Below are 16,459 nucleotides of genomic sequence, written 5' to 3'. Positions count from 1 at the left end.
CTACGGTCTTAACGAAGCACTTGGACCATTTAAATATCAAAAGTAAGATCTCGTGAAGGATAACTATACTCAGATACTCCATCTACACTTTAAATTCACTTAGAAATTATTAAATTTATTTTTCTTATCCAGAGTAAGAAATAACAAACACTTTCAGTGTGTCAGTACATAAATTCTTCTTTTAGTTTTCAAATTTTTTTCGAAAGTATGCAGTATGAGGACACAAAAATTAGAATATACTTCGAAGCTGTCCAACCACATTTCTAAAGTTTGACACTATTGTACTCGGCACTATTCAAAAGAACAAACAAAAAGCAACAATTAGACGTTCGTTTTGTTTTTGTGCGATCAAAAATGTCTGAGCTACAAGCAATAGAGGGTGTGCGATCTCCTCCGCGCACGAGTCAATCTCCGATAAGAAGATCTTCAAAGTGGAAGCTGTTTTGAACAGGAGAAATGACTGCATCTTGGATATATTAAGAGCTCAGGTCGAAGAAACATCCAGCTCAGGTCTTGGTACTCGGCGTCGTGGCGTCCGACGGCATCAAGATGCCTCTCTACTTCTTCAAGGCCAACAAAAAAGTCAAACCGGGCGTCTACTACAAGGTCCTCATTTACAATATCTTGCTATGATTGTTGAGTACGTTTCCTAGGTACAACTATGTGCACACCTGTCCAAGAAGGTGCCGCATTTCTGCATGGAGAACATGGCTACCTTCTGGTGGACAGACTTCTGTCCTTTCGTCCTCACTCGACGTTAACTCCCTGGACTTCGCTGTTTAGTGCGCGTTAGAGAGCAAGACGAACAAAACTTCTCACCCGAATGTCGATGCCATAAAGGCCGTGATCACAGAGGAGTGGAACAACTTATAATCGGACTTCATTAAGCCAAGCTGTGCTTCTGTTCGTCCCCGAATTGAAGCCATCATTACAAATAGAGAGGGACATAATGAATGAAAAGTTTAGAAAATTGTTGAATTACCAACTTTTACTCGAAAAGTTTGCCATAAACAGGACACAAAACAAAAATATGTAGAAGTGAAGACGGCTTTTAAAATTTTCTAACATTTGAGTCCTCGCCCTGTATATACGTAAGCCTGCGGAAACCCCTGTGAGTTGTGACGTTTTATAATGAAGTCACTTCATCTAATGTTTACTATATGAAAATATCGCTGAAATTAGCCTTGTTGAAAAGAAACTTGACAAAATGAATGATCAACGAGGGAAAATATATGATTTGCTTTTTTTTTTTCTAAATATGCACTTAAAAAATTTTTATGGAAGAACAATATTTTTCAGAAAAAAAAAAGAAAAAAAGTCCAATATTTGTTAATGTGTCGTATGGAATATCTTACTCATTTGATTTTGGACACAAAGAATGATGTGATGCATTCATTGGAAGAGGTCAATTCTCATGTTTATGATCTTTCTATATTAAGTGAATAAAGGGATAATTATAGTGTGAGACCGTTATAATAGCATGACAGTCAGTAATTGTTCTTTGATTGTATTAAGCCATATATTTTTCTATGTAAAGAGGTAAATATAGTAAACACGTATTGTGATGAAGTTTGATAGTGTGGTACTCAAGCCATTTTATTGTAGACTTGTAGTCTGAAAATAAATAATCGAATAACATAGCATGAGGACAAGGAGGCCTGGTAACTTCGAGTAGTATTGAAATCTTTAAAAGAACTTGAACGCAGAAAAATTTTATTCGACCGCAGTACATGATATTACATTCAAATGAAGGAGTATTCTATTAAATTTGCTTTGGTCTTCTAAGGATTTATGTGTATTTAACAAGATGAGCATCAGTATAGTCTCTACTCCCGGTGTATTTGAACAGATTTTAGTATTTATGTAAATTAATAATACAATCATGAGTTAGAAAGGTGAAACTATTAGCCGTGGGCTGATATATCAGCCCAATATCTGCATCGCATCGGCATCAGAGAAAATTATTAAAGTTTTGATATTTACTCCAATATTTTATATGATGCAATAAAAAAAACAAGGACTCAAACTAAATTGTTGTTCAATTTTTGTAGTTTTGTTTTTTAATACAGAGAGTGATTGATGTATCCGGACTTAATAACTCAAATATTTATATTCAATTAAATTTTTGTGTCACGAGTCAGCTTTTACAATATATTAAAGAATTCAACAACAAGGCTAAACAAAATGAATGAGAAACATGTTTATAAATGATTACAACTAAAAAATAACTTCTCAGATTACAAAGCCTAATAAAAGTCTTGTCTCTGAAAAGCTACTAATTAATAATATGTTTTGATTTTTTTAAATATTGTATCTTTATAATATGAATTTGTTTCAAATAAAACAAACCCAAAGGCGACAGAACAAAAAAATACTCGTATAGGTACGAGTAATTATAATGTAAAATATTATATCAGATCGGAATATGACAGAAATTTTATTTCATTTTATAGGATTGGAAAATATTTGGACATCCGCCCATATTTAGAAACTAGTGACGAGACGATTAATCGGAATTGGGAATCGGATGTTGTTTTTTTTTAATCAGGATTGGAATCGGGAAAATAATGTTTATTTTACAATTCTGATTCTTATTTATTACTGTTCTAAGTTGTAGGAAAAAAAAAAAAAAGAATTTTTGGGTTTTTCCTATGCATTTTTGAACTTTTTCTCCGAAAAATTTAATATTTGAATTTTTTTTCAAAAGTTTTATGTTAGAAATTTTGTTCCAAATATTTATATTTTCGAGAACAGGTGAAAATTTTTGAAATTTCTTATGAACACTTGTAGATTTTTGAAATTTTTCTCTAAGAAATTTATTTTTTTCAAAATAGCTGTTAATTTTTGAGAAATTCCATGGGTTTTTGAAGGAAAAAAAATAATATTTGAACTTTTTTTTTTATTTAATTAATCATTTTTTTGTTTCAAAGAAAATCCAAGAACCAACCAACCCCCCAATAAAATTTTGTGGACGCCCCTGATACCAAAATTGTATTTTTTAACTATTATTTAAAATATTAAAGAATCAGAATCGGCATTGGAGATTTTTATAAGAATCGCAACGGAATTTTCTTAGTAATCGTCCTATAACTATTCGTACGCAATAGACACATGTTTCATGAATTAACTAAAATGGAACTGAAACTATCAATCAAACAAAGTACAATTATTAATCGTATATTTTAAACATAAAAATATAATGTTTTAAAGATGTCAGACACCAACTATTTATTCAAGAGTCTAGTAATTGCCAGTTAGATTGTTGTATGATTCGTATTTTTTCACAGGGTTCAACACTAGGGTGGAGCTTATTTTTAAATTTGAGAAATGTTGAGCTACGAGGGTTACATTTTTTATATATGCTAAATACATGGTATATAAACTTGAAACAGTTTAAAATATTTAGAGGTAGTTCAACGGCTCCCCAAGTTCTGAAATTTTACGATTTTTTAAAAAATGAGTGTTTTGACCTGAATATCATCTAAGCACTTCATATTACAACAAACCTTATGTGATACAAGAAATTTAAATAAATAAATTTGCAATCCAAAACATTCTAAAGTTTTGTACCAATTGGTAAAAAAAAAAAGACAAACATAACTTGCATTTTTTGCTGTTTGTCCATTGGTCTGCTCGTAACAGAATTGATATCCATATTTACAATTTATGTGCAATTGTTAATGTATTACTCAAAATAGAATACACTGGTTATTTTAGGATATTTTTTCCCCATTTTCCGACCTTTTAATTAACTCTTTTTCGGATAAAAAGACTTTATAAGATAAATCCATTTATTAAATCGTAATTGAGTATTAAGAAATACTTATTTTGAAAACGTTAACCTTTTTCTGACCTTTACTTTTCCAAAAAGTATTAATAGCCAAATTTTAATCATTAAATAAAGTATTTAAAACTTATTTCATTTTAAACTCATATTAACATTTCTGAGAGCAGCTATTTAGTTCAAATTTTTCATGACGGAAAATAAGTCATCAAATTTTAGACATGTGCTTCGACACATCAAAATCAAGTACGGAGAGGATTGCTAAAACTTGTGTTCATCTTCAGAAAAAACTAAGAAAAAACATTTTATCTTAATCATAAGCACAGCATTGCAGTCATGTTTTGGACCTTAGTCTTCTCCCGATGTTCAAAAGATTTCAAGAAAAATGGTCATTCATATATACAACTATGTAGTAAAGATCGTGAATTAGCTAGTCTCGTAGAAGATATCCAACACGAGTCCTTCGATTATTCAAGGAAATATACGGAAACAAATCTTTCTTGACAAGACTATAAAGAATTCCTTAACGGGGTAATTATATTCCTTGGTGATGTGCATCTACAAGGTGTAAAATTTATGTCCTGTGGTACTTTACACCAAGCCCGATAGCTATCAAAAGTTTTATACTCCTTAAAAATTTGGATGTATCGATCACAATTCAAATTACAGACATAGAGGAGTGAGGATAGTTTAATATTTTTGTGTTTATAGTGAGAGTGTATCTTCAAGCCTGAATATCTGCTCCTCAAGCTCTAAGTGCAACTAAAAATGACCTGAATTTATAAAATCCCTCCTTAAATATTCGTCCATATCGTTTAATTCAGACATATCGAAGTCAACATCATAATATTAATTCAATCAATTATGATGTTTTTCCTAATAACTTGTTAGATTAACTTTATTTGACAGTGCATTAAGTAGAGAATCAAAAAAGATCTTTATTAAAGGCCTTACAAAATTTGAGTATTGAAACTAAAAAAAAAAGGCCTTTTTTTTACTCTCAATGAGTTAAAATACAAAAACTTTGAAGATTTCGCTAAAAAAAATCGAACAAACTGTTTCAAGGTCTGCACCTCCAAGATACATTTTTTGGAACAGATCCTGACTTATGGAATTATTGAGATGATGATTGACATTTAAATCTTGTTAATGTTCATGCTCTGCGTTGAGTTGGTCCCATTAAAAAGTATTGTGGTCTACTAACATCTGATTAATCGCAGCACCAATTCCTCCCCCAAGTGGTCAAGGATGATTGAAGCTTATATGTCCTTGATTCAAGGAGAAAGTCTCTATTAAAGTTTAAAATTAAAATATAGTTGAAATAGAAATAACTAGAACTTTCTAATATTATGTTCAAAATTTAGATTAATAATAAATTAAGAAAATATATTATTGACAAAATGTATACATTTTTTATTTACGTTGTTACCTTTCTTATGCTTACGTCATAATAAAATTGCTGTAAAGTGATAGTTTTCAAATAAAACTAGCTTATAATAGCTTTTAATTACAGCTACTACAAAGGATTTATATATATAATAAGATGAATTTAGATTATAATGAATTTCTTATGGAAAAAAGATCGAAAAAAGGTCGAATTTATATTAATTTAACCTGTTCTGTATCCTTCAAGTAATAAATTGACAATTACTAATGATTTGGGAAACATAAATTGATAATTGCATATACCAAAAAATGCAAGTTACGGGAATTTTAGTAGAAAAACTAAAATATATTTTTAATTACAAATTTATTCATCTAAATTTATTGAGGGATATGGTTTTTTTTGTAAAACAAAGTGCTTAGATGATATTCTGGTCAAAATACTTTTTTTTCTAAATAGTCAAAACTTTAAGCTGTTGAGCCACCTTTAAATATTATTCAAACCCGTTCAAAATTTATATACGATATCTTTAGCCTAAAAAAAATGGGTATACTTTTTGGTCACTTAAGTTGAAAATCAACATTTATTAAATTTAAAGAATGAGCTCCACCCTACTCAACCCCATATTTTTTCTTATTGAGCAATTTAAAGCATTTGTTTTGCAACTTAAGTGACTGAAAAATATTCCTGAACCGTAAGAATCAATTTGCTTAATTTCTTTCTAAATCCGAAAAATATTGCAAATCATCTTCCTACGAAGGAAGGAATGATGTTAGGTTAACGTTTCTTTCTTTATGATCTCAAGTATATTTTTTCTTTCTGTCACTTTGTTTAGCATCACTTTGATTCCCTCGACTTCCATATTGCCAAATCTTATGATATAATTTAAGTTTAATGAACATATAATTCAAACTAAAACATTTTCCTTTTAAGTATAAACCATGCTACCCTTATTCATGTATAGCACATCGTTATTTCATCTCAATTGGCATTGAAAGAAAAGAAGAATGATGAACATATTCCTTTCTCTTAAATTATAGACTTCCTTGTATAAACTAAAATTATTTAATAAGATTAGTGTCTATGAGACATCATTATTACTAAATATATTTTAAGACATTATTCCCTTCAACGCTTACAATTTTGCTACGGACCAGAAGGGGGGGGTTGAAATAATAATAATGGTAAACGCGGATCAATTCTGTGCACATATGGAACTAACTTTGTTAGAACATTGCTCAAGCATTACAATGCTATGATAATATCAGGAAATAATAACTTTATCACCATCTTTGCTCCAAGAATAGCCCTGAGCTTCTTTCTTTGCAAAGAGAATGTCCAATTTGGTTGTAAGGGCAGATAAAGACGCTCAAAGTGTAGTGTTCATATCCAGTCTACTTCTTTGCCTTGTTTAAATGGCAGTCACTGGAGAAACCCCCAAAGAAACTTTCCAAAGACGCCTATTTCTTATTCATTTTGATAGCCGGTTTAAATTTTAGTGTGCAAGTTAAGAGAAAGCGGTAATTTAAAGAAAGATCGCTCGAATTAGATAAGTTGTAATCCTACGTCTACTAACATAATATTAGCTAATTACATAAAATTAGAATGGGTGTATTTTTCAAATACATGTTCTACGTGTATATAAAATCATCTTCTCCAAAGCTGGAAAAGCCACAGAAAAAAAGAAAAAAAAACATAGATAAAGCTAATTGGCTTCCCTATACACATGTGACCTATAAAATTGACTTAATTTCCCGACAAACATATATTCAAAATTTAATCAGATGCTATAAGATTAATGGTGGGTTGTATTTTTTTCCTTCTACCGTTTACTAAGAAAAAAATATTAATAATTTAAATTACAAGGCAAAATAGTTGAAGAGATACATGTATAACTCGATGCGAGCAATGTTTTTACATTTTTACTATTTTCCTTCTGCAAAACCTTATTCTTTGTTTTAATCGTATTGGTCCTTAATTTGGTATGTTTAACTATTCCCATTTATCGGTACTAATATGCTTGAAGGCCAAAACTTGGGCGAGATGAAGACGTCATAATTGTATTGGAGAAATGTTAACTCCGTCCACATTAGTGTTACCTCAAAATAAACTTTAGAAACCTCAAATTCTATCCTAACTTTCCCGATAAATATCTCAGTTGGAACCAGAATTTATACATTGATTCAATTTTTTTCTAACTGGTCCAGGTTTGAACAAACCATCTAACAAAAACCCAGCTGTCTAAGTAAGCGTGTTTGCCTATGATAGTGCCTCAAAGTGGCGGCATAGATAACTTGCACACCTTTTATATATTTATAATTTTCGCTGTTATCACACATGCAATCCAAATGGTCGAACAGATCAGTCTGAAATTGAGACAGTAAACGTGTATAATAACAAAGCATGTTTCTATAATTTTTTCTGATGTCATTAACAGACTGTATTGGACCAAAATAATACCTCTTTTTCTTTGTTACTTTCTACATCTCCCTCCTTTACTCTGTCTTGCCACTCTTCTCTTCTCCCTCTGTCTCTTTCTACTTCCCTCTCTCTCTGTCATTTTTCTTCTACCTTCATTCTTTGTTTCTATTACCCTGTAACGTGGGCACCTTCTGCTAGTATATGTGTAAAATTAATATTTGAATAAGAAATTATATAGCTGTGTTGATAATTTTGGGGCTAACCCCCTCCCCTCAATGATGAAATTTAGCCCTACCCCAGGTTCATTGCTTGAGGGATTTAAACATTCTAGAACTCCTTAAATTATAATTATTCAAAGTTTGAGTGGTACAATTGAGACAACTACGAAAATTATAAATTATTGCTAGACGTTGTTGAAAAATCCGTGGGACTGTCTACAAAATAAAGAATGTAAAAGAGCAAGGGTGGCTGCAGGATTTTTTTTAAAGATTTGAATGTAATGCATTTACAATCATAAAATAGAACCTATAATTTTTTATTTACATTTCTTAAATAATTAAAAACTGGCTATCAATTGCTAAGACCAGCTTACATTTTGGGCTATCAGCTATATTATATTTGTCCAGTCAAACAAGTCAAAAAATGGTTAGATCTAGCCTAAAATCAGTGAAACTGAAAACATTACTTTAGAATAAGAGTCAAACTACTACTAAAACCATATTTACAAAAATTCGATTACAAAGAAAGTATTAGGCATATGATTTAGTATCTACTTAGAAGTTCAATGGAGCATGCCCATTTTTTAAATGCATCTAATTGAAATAAATTCGTTTTTTCTGATATTATTGAAGTTTTATTATGGATTTTTTTATTTCCAATAAAAAGGCTGAATTAAAAATATACGTTTTTCTTCCTTTTTTTTTAAAGTTTTAAATCTTTGAATCCAGTTAATAAATTTAATATGTCAACATAAAAAAATCTTAAACAAAAGTCAAGGAAAGCAGATTTTTTTTTTTTTTTGCTTTATGTAACACATGTGCATAGAAATCGTGGGCTTAACAAAGAAAACACGGGTTTTTTTAGTTCAAAACAGTTTTTTTTATTATTATTATTTTCTTTCGCTTTATGGAGCGGAGACCCCATAATATTTATCAATTTATTTTTCTTTGCTTGAACGGTATTCTTTCCTAGCAAAAAGCAGTGTAAAATCCAAGCACAAAATTATTTTTAATCCATTGTTTTAGAAATAACAAAGGTAGGGTCACACATAGCACAGCAACTGACAAACTAAGGAACATGGTGTGATTTTGAAAGTTGTAATTAACTGAAGAAGAGGTTAATTTAAAAAATATCGCCATCTTTGTATGAAGCCCAGGACTTTTCAACCTATGTCTTATATGTATATTATACATACATATATTTGAGTCAAGTATAAGTTTTGTATTCAAATTACTGGAATGAGTTAAGATTTTCAAAAATTTGATTTAACTTATTCATATATTTATTTTTGATTTGATTTAAGGAGCCAATATGGCTTTTCAAATAAAATCTATCAACTTCACATAATTTTATTATGACGATCAATTTTGGCTACTTAAAGTTCAATCTGTGGTGCCTAGAAAGAATCATTTGTTATTTGAAGGGGAAGTTAATTCATTGAAGAGTTCAAATGTAATCCACTATCAATTTGGAGAAAAATTAGTCTACCTGATTTTGTGTTGACAGGCCACATAGGTAGGGAGAAAAATACATTTTGTATTTCCCGTTCTTTTTTTTAATACTATGTATATCTTATTCATTATTGGTGACATTGGATCATACGATAAAGTGTTGTAAAGGCGAAAGTGTATGCTAAAAACGCTTTTTATATCGTATTGAGCTTAGCTGGTTCAGTCGTGAATTATCGTGCGTCGAGTATGGAGGTCTAAAAGGAATAAATTCACCATATTTCACATTTTTACTACCTGGAAGGGGAAAAAGCCTCGAAAGTGACCAAGGAAATTTGCGATGCCTACGAGGGTGATACTCTTTCGGTTTGTGTTGCACAACAGTGGTTCGAGAGATTTTTTGAACAGTTCAACCGTTTGAATGTGGCCATCGAACATATATTGATGAATAGGAGACAAAAATACAACGCCAGGCCACATAGATGACGCGCCAGAAACTCCGGAAAATTGGATGGGAAGTTCTACTGCATCATCCCTAAAGTCCGGACCTGGTACCAAGTGACTACCTTATTTGGCCAACGCGTTTTGGGGTACAAATTTGGTCTCCATAGTGGTGAAAATTACTTTTCCGAGTGTTTTGCCGTTTGGAACAAGGGCTTCGTTTGCAACAAGTTATTGAACAGAATGGGGCATACTTGGCTTAAATCAGAGGATTGTAAAGTTTCTTTTAAATTATTCAAATAAAGCGAAAAATACGAAATTACTTACTCATCAAGCGATGATTTAGTTTTAAAATAATAATACTTTTATGTTTTCCCTTTTTCGTTTATTCTTTTTCTTTTTTCATATGAATAATGAAAATAAGTCTTTGCAACCTTTCCACTTATTATCAGAGAGATACTATTCACTAATAACAAACGTTCAAAATTTTGTAGAAATCAACAAGAAATATTCAAGATTCATTAAAATTTTAAAAAAACTAGTAAATACTTAATTTCAATATTTTATTAAAATTGGATTGCATACCAGTGACTCATTTAATAAAAGTTATTTGGCTATTTATTTCTTTAGATAAGAGGGATGTTTAGAAAACAAAAAAGTACAGATCAAAAGCCACGAAATGCCACTGGGAAATGTACATTTTTATAAGAAAATATAAACCGTTAAGAGTTTAAATATGGAATTTATTTATTTTACCCAAAAAACGCTATTTTGGAATTAAAACCCCAATCGAACATCCTATGTAAGAAAAATGACGAAATTTTTGGCAGAAAATTATTTTTTTGAAGGAACTTCCTAAACAAAGGCTCTTTCAGAATATTTCTATATACAAGATGTAAAATTACATCTAAATTTGCTTCTAACAATTCATTAGGTCCTAATTAACTCATTTACCCTACAATAGATTATTTTTTGTTAAATTTATTTAATTTTATTATTTTAAATAGCAAATATGCAAAGCAAAATAATATTAAATAATGAATATCGATGAACATGAATATTTATTTTATATCATGAATTATTTATTTTCTTAAATCCATTATGAAGTTAATATTTTAAGAGAATATAAGTAATTCGGGTAATGATATTTTAGATGAAGTAATTAAACTGTGTTAGCCAAATTCTAAAACGATTTTTTTTTTCTTGTTGTGATGTCAACAATACGAAATTTTTTGTGTATATTTATATTATTTATCCTATAAAATATTATATCTATTTGTTATCAATAATAAAACACACATTAATTTATTTGTATTGTTTATTTGTGCTTTGTTTTTGGGTTAATGTGTAATTTTTTTTTAAATTTAATAATATACCTACAGACAAATGTGAATAAGTAATATTTATTGAATATTTAATCTAGGTAGATTTAGTTGTATAGCTAAAGAGAAGTTAAACTTAATTTATATTGTCATTTTAAAAAAATTATGGAAATTAAGAAAATCAATAAAAACATATGATTTCTCATAGTACAATTTTGTAAATCTAAACCTAACATGCAAACTATTTAATTAATACTATGACTCATGTTAAAATTGGGTCTAATATTCTGAAATTTATTGCTAACTTATAAATCATTATCAATAATAAACATCATATATTGAAAGCAAACATAGAGAATAATTAAAACTGAATTACAGTAGAAATACTAATCTACTAAAAGTACAGTATGTCCAAAAATTGATGGTATTTTTTTTTTTTTTTTAATCATGAAATTACTGAAACAAGTGATTTTTTTTTTGCAAAAAACTTTATTTACTTTCCAATATAACGACCTTTAAGCTTAATACTTTATTTATGGGTTTTTGCATCCCTTCTTACAGATTATTCAAAGTATCTGGAGAAATTTTTTCCCAAGCTTTTGTCATTTTTTTTTTAAATTCATCCTCTGAAGTTGCTGGGCGTATTTTCAATGGGAGACAAATCAGGATTATTGGCAGGCCATGTGCCATTGCCTTCGAAAGAATCCAAATTGTCTGAACACTACTTTTGTGTCAAAAACTGACATCAGAGACTTGTTGATGATCTCTGTTACGTAGTACTCGGCCGTAATAGTTTAGTTTCGTGGAATTAAGTGAAGATCTGACACTGCTTGGTGGCTGATAAAGACGCAAACCTGAATTTTCAGAGGAAATTTCACAGTTGGAGGGGATTCCACATCTTACTTATCACTTGCCCAACCCTGATCTATTTGGTGATTTCATAGAAATAATTTAATAACTAATCATAACTACCCTTTATGTAAAATATTACTAAGCAATATTTATGCAGTATCAAATTAAATACTATGTAGATTTTTTAATACATCATTTATTCTAAAAAAAGGTGAAAAAATATTATCACAATGATAATCTGCGAGTATATAAGATATAGATAGCAGTTGGTATGATTGACTTGATTTTAAGCATTTCCCCGTTTCTTTTTGTATTAAAGGTTGCGTGATACAATAAAGATAACAAAATGACATACGATCATACAACGAGAATTTTTATTTTTTATTTTACTGGCTTTATTTTTGTTTTATATAAAGCAGAAGAGTTCATAATTAATTTTAATATCTTAATGTCCCGGGCAACGTTAGGCGAACCTACTCTAGTCAGCATGATTTTTCAATCTAAGAAGAACGTGTAATATTTAACTTTTGATTATGAGTACTTTACTTAATATTATATAAAAAGAATATTATAAATTATTTACTAAGACACGGTAATACTCAAGACTCCAGCTCGAATCGAGAGTGCTGCTCAAATGAAAATTATGTTTTCCAGGAAAATGTAAATATCTCATGAAGGCTAAAGTTTACATATTAAATTTTAATTGGAAATATTTTTTGATCCTAGATGTTACATTCTATTTTAAAGTTAGGTGGTTAAAAAATTAACCTGTCACAAAAGTTTGTTGTTTCAGGTGCAACATTGAAAAGCATTCACATCACTTTTATAATTTTGATAAATAATAGAAATGAAGCTACCATTTATAATTTTTTTTTATTTTTTATTTTATTAATGTAAATACAAAATGAATATAATTTAATATGTTTATTTATTTTTTAATACTTCATCCAATAATTAAATAAACGATATGTATCCTAATCCAATAATTAAAAAATAAAATTTTATACAATCAAATATTTCCTCTCATACCTAAATGCTACAGATGCTAAAGAGAGGTTAATTAATTAACCAGTTCCTATCAGAATTCAAGGATTTTTTTGAGTTTTTTTTTTTTTTAAATATAATTATCATATTTGAGTAATATATATAAACTATAACCCAATGTTGATCTAACTGTCCTAAATTGTTATCGCCGTTAATGGGTGGGTGTATCCAACTGTTTTTGTGAAAATGGACAAAATCGAGTATGGCTCTGTAAGTGCAATTTCGGGGCAATAAATTCGATTTTGGCGCCTATTAACTACTGTAGATGAAACTTGGATATACCATTATAGGGCGAACAAAAATAAAGTCCAACCAGTTGACTGCAAAGATTTTCGTCAAATTGAAGAGGCTACGTGAAGAATTATTTTGCTGAGAAAAACGCCAACTACTATTTGGACGGGTTAAAGAGATGGGAGTATTGCATGGGAGAGGTGTGTAGAGTTACAATGACACTATGATGAAAAAGAAAAGATAATATTATTAGACCATTAGATTGGTTATTAATATGGTATGTTTCTTAATGTTAGGACATTGTTCAGAAATATTTATTTAGTAACAAATGAAGGACTAAACAACAGCCTTCGACATATATTTACTATTTTCAATCAAAAATGATAATTTTTTATGAATTTTAGAAACTTAAATGGCTATGTTCAAACTCTAAAAATTGATGAATATGTCTGAAACTAAGTATGTCCTCATTTTTTACCATAAGAAAACATGTTAGACTATATCTATTCAACATTTTGAAGAAAATTGTTGCAACAACTAATACATAGTCTGTAGTATATGGTCCGTAAATAAACTAAAGAAATATATTCTCAAGGATTCGGTTATAACTTTATATGATCAAACGACTGAAAGTAAATAAAATAAAAACCTACAATGGAATATTTGAATGGAGCAAACAACAATAGTTGACTTTTTTTTTCAACAACGTAAAAGCCTTCAAACATATACAGATGTCTTCTAATCATTAACCCTTTTTTTGCAAATACATGTATCAATCCCCCTTTCAGACTTATTGTAAAATAAAACCCAAGCCCTTCCAAGTTTAAATCGTAAATATATTTTGTCAATGGGAGCTTAATGAGCTCATGGCTAAAAAAACCCACGAAATTATAACTAGTGCATTAATAGCTTTTTATCCTGTAGTGTTTATCCACCCCAGAGACTAAAATATCCTTGTGCTATATTATATTTATCATATTTATGTTCAACCTCCTATGTAAATCCTAAGTTTATCATATACAGCATGTCTCAATGGCGCTTGGACACCTTTTGAAGCAGAAATAACTTCTTTATTCTTTCATATATTAGCAATAAAACATTTTGGAGATGTTTTGTGGACGCAAAAGATTTATAAATTTGCTTTCTTTATTACTTTTTGTGAATAAACATTCAAGTAATTTCAAAATATCTGGTTAAAATAAGAAATATATTGTGTATATATATTTTTATATGAAATACTTAGATTTGGCAGTGTGAACAATCGTGAGAAATCCAGAGGATGTGCCCCTATGTGTTACATATATGTAAAGATCAAAATAACTTCCATTAGCCATGAAATTGGGAGTAATTGGAAGTGATGGAATAGTCTTACCTACAGTCTGGGTAAATGGCGAAATGGATAGCGTGCATTATTTTGGCCCACAATATTTTTCCTGTTCTCAACATCTCCTATGTTTAAGAATCGGGCATGGACTCAAGATGGGCTCCATGACAGACATCAAAAGTATCATAACCCTACTGAAAAATAAAATATAGGTCGGGTGAATTTGGTCAAAGGATCTCTGGCCCTTGTCATCACCAAACCTAAATCATCTCGGCTAATATGTGCCGCACAGCAAAAATCCCGTACTACCTACCATCTAAACATCACCATTCTGAAGGTATCCATGAAGGAGTACTGAGTCCAAATTTCATCGTCCACAATAATGTTAATGAGCCAATGGTGTAGGAAAATAGTGGATTTCTGCAGATGGGGGATTTTTTTGAAAAGTAATACCTTTATACATGTAGTTTTAAAAAAAAATTATGCAGAATTAGTATTTCTTTTTTCAATAATGAACATTGACTACTATAATTGTCATTAAGTACAAGCGAAGTCAATACTTGAGCTGATCCTTGATAGAAGAATCGATCAAACGAGTTGACATTGACTGGAGGAATTATTAAGTGGTTTCGGAGTTTACGGGTATGTTATGATTAAGGTAGGCAAGAGACGGACAGAGCTTTTCCTATTCCTCCTTGACTTCTTCAGAGAGGATTTTGTATCCGAAATGATTAGGCTATAAAAAATTTTCTTAATGAATGAGTAAGGAGATAGAGTCTTGCGTCTTGCCCGCATCTTGTCGGAATTAATATGCTTCTCCAACTGGTACGAGTCCTATTCCCTCTTATTATGAGCCTAAAAAGAGCATTTCCTTCTTCCTTATTAGTTATTGAGAACACCGTCCACAGGGTTACTCTTGATTTGGATGAAAGTCAGTTCCAGAAACAGGGAATATACGAAGAGAATTACTTCTTCCAGAAAAGTTGAATAATTTTACTCTTGTAAGTAGTAGACGTATTATACATAATTTTCCAAATTTATGTCATGTCCTTTCACAAAGAAATGTATGACATCGGAAATTGCAAAGGGAAAGGACTAAAATTCAATATGTTCAATCCTTATTTCGAGTGACAATTCTGAAGTAGGTTCCCATCGGGCATGTGGTGAAATAATTGATTATGTTGACTTATAGAGAAAGGCCTCCTGGTCTTCTTGTGTACAATTGCAATGTTGGACCGTAGAAATCGGGGATATGTAATGGATTCAAATCATTCCTTTATCCTTGATCTTCTAGAATTGGTTTATCTCCCAATTTTGAAGACATAATAATGATAATCACGCATTTCTCAACTCACTCAATCAAACATATAATAAACAAAAACAGGGATAGACAATCGTTTATTTAGGCCTTAGTTTTAGAAATGAAAAGAAAAACGAAAGAACTGCACTTTCTCATTTAATATGTTCTTGTTTTAATGTACAGACTTTATTAATCCAAGATGGCGTTGCTTTAGCTCATGATGTATTTTATCATATAGGCACAAAATAATTATATTTTTATATATTTATAACAAAAAGAGTTATAACCATCTCCCCAAAAATTCGTAGGCTAATATCCTATAGCAAATTTATTTGGCAAGATTCGATTTATCTGTTCAATGTAGTTACGTTCGAGGGTAATATAGCACTCATACAATTTTCTGATAACCTCTTTATTGTACGATTTCTACTTAATCTCAAAATAGGCCTGGATTTTGGAGATGACCTTTAAATAACCTATGTTGGTTTTTTTTTGGTTTTTTTTTGTTCAGTGAGCATTCTTCTGAAGTCTAAAAACAGAAAAAAGTCACTGCGGACCAGTTTTGGAGAGTCCAGTGGATAGGGAAGCAAAATGTAGCCTAATGCATGCAATGTTGCTATCGTTTTCAGTCATTTGTTGCATGGTGCATTGTGTATTGTAAACTACAAAGGTTCTTCTTTCCTGCCTTC

The 16,459-nt window shown here is 30.2% G+C and overlaps 1 protein-coding gene across 1 annotated transcript in view; it reads right to left on the bottom strand.

The window, feature by feature from the left end:
* LOC121116982 (FMRFamide receptor) overlaps positions 1-15,189 on the bottom strand; it is a 56,543-nt gene extending 41,354 nt beyond the window's left edge. The window contains exons 1-2 of the mRNA XM_040711300.2: positions 14,784-15,189; positions 14,519-14,661 (exon numbers count right to left, since the gene is read on the bottom strand). The gene's annotated coding sequence lies outside the window, so the exon portion shown is untranslated. The remainder of the gene's footprint in view (positions 1-14,518; positions 14,662-14,783) is intronic.
* Positions 15,190-16,459: the final 1,270 nt, after the last annotated feature.

Source organism: Lepeophtheirus salmonis, chromosome 4 (genome assembly GCF_016086655.4).
Source record: "Lepeophtheirus salmonis chromosome 4, UVic_Lsal_1.4, whole genome shotgun sequence".
Lineage (NCBI taxonomy): Eukaryota > Metazoa > Arthropoda > Copepoda > Siphonostomatoida > Caligidae > Lepeophtheirus > Lepeophtheirus salmonis.
The sequence above is the reverse complement of the archived record's forward strand: the minus strand, read 5'-3'. Positions and strand labels throughout refer to the sequence as shown.